Below are 6,522 nucleotides of genomic sequence, written 5' to 3' on the forward strand. Positions count from 1 at the left end.
TGATGATAAAAATTTGTGATAGCACAAGCCTTGATCTGTTATGATAGGTGCTACAAGCACTGGCTCATTTAATCCTTACAATAATAACACATGAGATAAATTATATTATGTCCATTTTATAAGTGAGGAAAACTACTTCTCCCTCCAGGAAACTGAAGAGCAGCATAGCTGTTCTAAGGTAAACTAGGAAGCATCAAAGCCCAGTTCTGTTCCTTATTAGCTGTGTGACCTTGGATAACTAACGTCGCCTTTTTTGTCAAGTGGATAACAAGCAGAGGCTAAAATCAGCCCAAATTTATTGAGTACCTTGGTCTGTTAATAACATCTACCACATGTTGGGATGTGACTCACATGTGTGCCCAGAATTTGCCAAACTATGCCAAGTACCTTACAGGCGTGAACTCATTTTATCCTCACAATACAACAGAAGATAAGGACTTATTATTTTACTGCAGAGAAAGTGGATGTTAAGAGGTTCAAATAACTTCTCAAAGGTCACCCAGCAAGTGGTCCAGCTGCAATTTGAGTCCTGCTCTATCTGCCCCAGCACCCTGAGTCTTAACCACTCTGCTGTCACCCACTCAACATTCCAGAAACTCTAGACAGCTCAGTTTCTTCTAGATAACATATTTTTCATTTTAACTGCGGGCCTAACCCAAAAGATTCTCCGTAAGTGGTATAAATTTCTGGCTGAGGGAGTCTCAGTTGGATGAGATGGGTCCTTTCCTCACTGACAGCTGGTACCTTGGAAATCAGAGAACCTTCCCTGGGAAACTAGGGGGTATTTCGAAGGAGACGAGGTGTGGAGGTAAATGAGGGAGAGAAAAAGGAATGTAGGAGAAGCCCTGAAGGCCTAGGGTAGATTCAGAAGCAAACCTATAATTTATCCAATTAACCTTGCCTTTGGCCAATCCCCTACCAAGAAGACAATGCCTCTGGGCCTCAGAGCAATTTAGGGTTAGGACAACTATGCTGACCTCGATTACTAATAGTAGCTGCTGCGACAGATGTGATAAGAGGTCTCATGAAATTCTGCCCAGCTGGGGGGAAAAAAAATGCCATGGTCCATTAGTAATTTCTGTCACAAGTGTGAGAGTGGGAAGAGCCTCACATGTGCCCAGACTTTGCCATTCCTGCTTTAGGGATGTCACCACCTAGAATTACTCTGTAGGAGGACTTCACTGGGCTCCAGGTCCAGGTAGGGAGCAAAATGCCCCAATGGCACCCTGCTCCTGTCTACCTCACAAACTAGGGCAAAACAGCACTGACAGCAAGAAAAGACCTAATTTGAATTCCTTTGGTTTTAATTATTTTGAAAAGAGAGGCAGGCTACCAAAGCCAAGACCCTTTATGAAGAGATTCAGGCCAGCTGGATTGGGTGGAGGGGGAGTTCCAACCAATTAGCCTTCCTTTTTGACATGGTCACCCTTCACCCAACCCCCAGGAAGCCTTAACAACACTCATGTGTCAACAGGACCCCAGGAGAGGGGAAAAAGCGGTGAGCCAAACCTCAAGAGTGAAAAAAAAAAAAAAAGCAAAATCTGGAATTTCAACTCAAAACTGGACCTCTGAATGGCTTAACTGCTGTCATTATTTTTTACAGAGCCCTACTTGGGCTCTCCTGAGCACCAGGAACTTGTTCTCAGAGTTTGAGGGGCTACATCTTCCCTCTGGCCTTGTTACTGCCTTGCCAACCAGGCTGGACCCACCATCTCAAAGTCTACAGGCTTCCGCATCCAAACTCTCCAGGTGGATCAAACTTCCCATGGCTAGACTCTTAAAGGGGAAGCTGTCCTACCGTTTCCTTCAATAAGCAGTTTTCATAGGGTGATAAATGCCCTTTAAGGAGCCCAGAAACCCAAAGCAGTCCCCTGGGTTCCAGAAACCTCAGCCCAGCCCAGAAGTAGCAGGAGGCAGAGAGCCAGACCCAGTCAAATTAGTCTCCAGGGGATCCGCTTGATTCAGGCTGTCAGGAGAGGGGTGGGATGCCAGGGTGCCTGCTAGCCTTGATCCAAGCCTCTGCCAGGTGCTGGCAGGAATGAGCCCAGTCTCCCCAGGGTGGTGGCTCTAGAGAGGGTAGGACAGGAAATTTTACCATCTGTCTTCGAGGCAAGGTAGAATTTGTTATATGGAAAAAGCACTTTTGCTCTATTGAGTACCTTGATGGTTTGGATTCACAAAGGTGAACGTGAAGGTGAATTTGAAGCTGGAGAAAACAGAATGGCTCTACCTAACAGAATAAGAAAAATGTGCACTTTGGGGAGCAATCCAGGACAGAAGGTGAAAGGGGCCGGGAGAGAAGGTGGCCTGAAGCTAGGGAGAAGCACCCAGTGCAAGGTCCCGGGGCCTGGGGGAGCGGTGTCAGGGCACAGGGATACCTGATGTTCAGTTTGAAGTTCTTTGCTTTTTGACAACATAAACTGTTCTTCTATGTCTCAACCATGTCTCAGAGTTTCAGTAAAATCTAGTAAATACATACATGGCTTTGTGTGAGTGAGGCTTCCATGCAAATCCAGGAAAGGCTTGAGTTTCACTGCTGGGTAGGTGAGGAAAAGAGATAGCTTTTGTGCTAGCAAACTCAGACTGCAGGAGTTAGGGACCAGGGTGACAATGAATTCAGTTCCTAAGAATTAACTAAATCTTCCAGTGCTTTCTCCACTTCTAAAGGCAAAGTGAATTGAATTAACGGTCTCCTTTTACCTTTTTCAATTTTCTTCTCTATATTTAAGACATAGCATGACATCACATGCTATGGTAAAGTATACATAAGAAGTGGTAAAGAATATAAAACTTAGGACTTAAATAGATATGGGTCTGAATTCCAGCTCCACTTTACTATGTGATTCTAAGCCTCGGTTTCCTAACCTATTAAATGGGAATAAATAATACATTGCTTCTAATGATCATTCCTTCATTCCTTGTAAAGGATCAATGAGATAAACTATGTGCGATGTTTGCCGTGGTAACTGATATACAGTAGCACTCAGTGAACGGTAGTTGCTCTTGTTCCCCTGTTGGTGGCGGTGGTGTTGGTGATGATGGAGCCAACAACCACACTGGCGATGACTCTTCCTGGTTATACAGCTCCTATAGTTTAGGGGAGGGGGAAAAGGACTGGTTAAACAGTTTTTAAGACAAAAGGAAATAGATCTTGCAAATCTGTTCTACTGATCTTCCTTGGACCATGAAGCGAACATGAAATAAACTTTACTGTACTTGTCACTGAGATGTGAAGATTGTTTCTTATCAAAATGCCCCTGGCATGTGGTAATGCAGGCACCACCCCATACCAGCCAAGTTTAGTGGGGATATTGAAAGGAAGGAGGTTGGTGAATTAGGTATGAATTTATACAAAGAGACAAGTGAATAATGACCTCTGTCCAAAGCCTTGTCAAGTCAAATGTACTATGCTTGGCTTTTCTCTCATGCTATCTAATCTTTCCCCGTTAGGATTCAAGTGGATAATTTTTCTCCGTGGGAGATTTTATATGTGTGTGTGTGTGTGTGTGTGTGTGTGTGTGTGTGTGTGTATGGGTGTGTGTATACCTTCTCCCAATTCACATTTAATTAATTTCTAATTTTCTACCCTCAATACCCTTTTAGGACAGAATCTTTTTTTTTAACCTTTATTGAGATATAACTGATGTTTAACATTGTGTAAATTTGTGGTGTACAAAATCATTCTGACATGCACATATTGCAAAATTATTACCACAGTAGGGTTAACAACACCTCACATAATTACTCTTTCTTATTTGAGGTGAGAACGTTTAAGATCTACTTTCTTAGCAACTTTCAAATATGTAATATAGCACTGTTCACTACAGACACCATGATGTACTTTAGATCCCCAGAAATTATTCATCTTCTAAATTCAAGTTTGTTAGAACTTTGACCAATGTCTCCCCATTTTCCCAACCCTTCAGCCCCTGGCAACCACCATTCCACTGTTTCTATGAGTTTGGCTTTTTTAGATTTCATATATAAGTGATATCACACAGTATGTCTTTCTCTGTCAGATTTATTTCACCACAAAATGCCCTCAAGGCATTAGCATTAGCATAACGCCCTCAAGGTCCATCCATATTGTTCAAATGGCAAGATTTCCTTCTTTCTCAAATGTGTACACACACATACATACAATGGAATATTATTATATAACCTCATTTTTATCTATTCATCCATTAATGGACACTTAGATTGTTCCCATATCTTGGCTACTGTAAATAATGCTACAATGAGCATGGGAGTATAGATATATGTTCAAGATCCTGGTTTCATTTTCTTGAATATATACCCAGAAGTGGGATTGCTAGATCATATGGTACTTCTATTTTAATTTTTTGAGAAATCTCCATCTCGTTTCCATAGTGGTTGTACCAATTTACATTCCCACCAACAGTGTACAAGGGTTCCCTTGTCTCTTCATCCTCTCTAGCACTTATTATCTCTATTTAAAATAGAGCCATTCTAGCAGATGGGAGGTGATATCTCATTGTGGTTTTGATTCGCATTTCCCTGATTATTAGTGATGTTGAGCATCCCTTTATGTACTGTTGGCAATTTGGATGTCTTCTTTGTAAAAGATGTCTATTTAGTTCCTCTTTCCATTTCTTAGTCAGATTGTTTGTGTTTTTTGCTATTGAGTTGTATGAGTTTCTTATATATTTTGAATATTAACCTCTTATCAGATCGATGGTTTGCAAATATTTTCTCCCATTCAATTGATTGCATTTTCATTTTGTTTATCATTTCTCTTGCTGTGTAGAAGTTTTTTTATTTTGATATAGTCTCATTTATTTTTGCTTTTGTTGCTTGTGCTTTTGGTGTCATATCTAAAACATTGTTGCCAAGACCAATGTCAAGGAGCTTTCTCCCTATGCTTCCTTCTAGGAGTTTTATAGTTTCAGGTCTTACATTTAGGTCTTTAGTCCATTTCAAGTTAATTTTTTTGAGTGGTGTAAAATAGCGATCTACTTTCATTCCTCTACTTTCCCAACACCATTTATTAAAGAGACTATCCCTTCCCCATTGAGTATTCTTTGCTCCCTTGTCAAATATTAGTTCACTGTATCTTCAGGGGTTTATTACTAGGCTCTCAATTCTGTTCCATTGATCTATGTGTCTGTTTTTATGTCAGTTCCATACTGTTTTGATTACTATAGCTTTGCAATATAGTTTGAAATCAGTAAGTGTGATGCCTCCAGCTTTGTTCTTCTTTCCCAAGATTGCTTTGGCCATTCGAGGTCTGTTGTGGTCCCATATGAATTTTAAGGTTGTTTTTTCTGATTCTATGATGAATACCATACAGGGATTGTACTGAATCTATAGTTGATTTGGGGTAGTATGGACATTTTAACAATATTAATTCTTCTGGGTGGGATGAGATAGAAGTGGGCCTCTTTGGCAGAATCTTGCACAACTGGGGAGCTGGGTGCTCACTCAAATTCTTTCCCCCTCACCTACCCCAGGACAAATCACAGCTGAGAAGGGCTCTCTTGGCACTGAGCTGTGCTGCCTTGGGGGAGGGTTGACAAGTAAAGTCAAACTGGCCCTCTTACCCTCTCCAAAGCATCCAGACTCGTTTGTTTGCTTTCTTGCTTGCTTTCTTGCTCGTTTTTGCTCCATTGGTGTGCTGGAACTTTTCTGCTGGACTCCTGAGCATCCACAAAGACTCTCTCATCCATGAGGGATTGTCTAAGACAGCCCTGATTCTCCAGGGCTCCCAGACAATGTCCAGGAGGGACTGGAGCTGGTTCACAGGCCACTATAGGGTCTACAATTGAGACTGAGGTCCGTATGACTATTACCTAATGCACAGGTGAGTGATACTTTGCCTGAGTCCCTTGGCACATGGTGCTGGATCCCACAGCCCCCATAAAGGCACTTTTGTTTGTGGATGGATGCCAAATTGTTGTTGTTGAGGGGGGAATATGAACGAAGGACATCTTGCTTGGCTATCTTGCTGATGTCTAGAACCATCATTCTTGGTACCTCTGGCCAATCTCCTTTCTGACACAGCCACCCTGTACTTCCTCTTTCTGGTCCAGTGGCTGCAGAGGATACTGTTGACTAGAACTTGGCACACACATTTTACCAGGTTATCTTTGTCTGGGCCCATCATTTTGTTTTCGGTCTGCAAGATAATACCTCCCCCAAGCTGTAGAAGCCAAAAGGAATTTATTTCCTTCAAAAGAAGTTTCAGGAGATGCTATATCACTGGCTTAGACAAATCCAGTTTGATTACATTCATTGTCTCCTTGTCTCCCCTCACACAACAGTCAGGTTTTTCAATGAAGGTTTAATGTGAAACTGAGCCCTTCCAGTTTCACTTTTCCATTGGTACAAAAGCGCTACCTTGGAAAATGAGAGTGAGAAGTGTTCATTAGTCACAGGACTTCAGATCTTTTCAGTGGGCAATAAGGAAGATGGAAATAGTCCTTTACCAGAATCAAGGCTCAAAGACATAAAAGCGTACTTAAAAGGAAAGGTCCATAAACCAAAGGAAAAAGAAACAATTGG

This window comes from Phocoena phocoena, chromosome 8 (genome assembly GCF_963924675.1).
Source record: "Phocoena phocoena chromosome 8, mPhoPho1.1, whole genome shotgun sequence".
NCBI classification, from domain to species: Eukaryota; Metazoa; Chordata; class Mammalia; order Artiodactyla; family Phocoenidae; genus Phocoena; species Phocoena phocoena.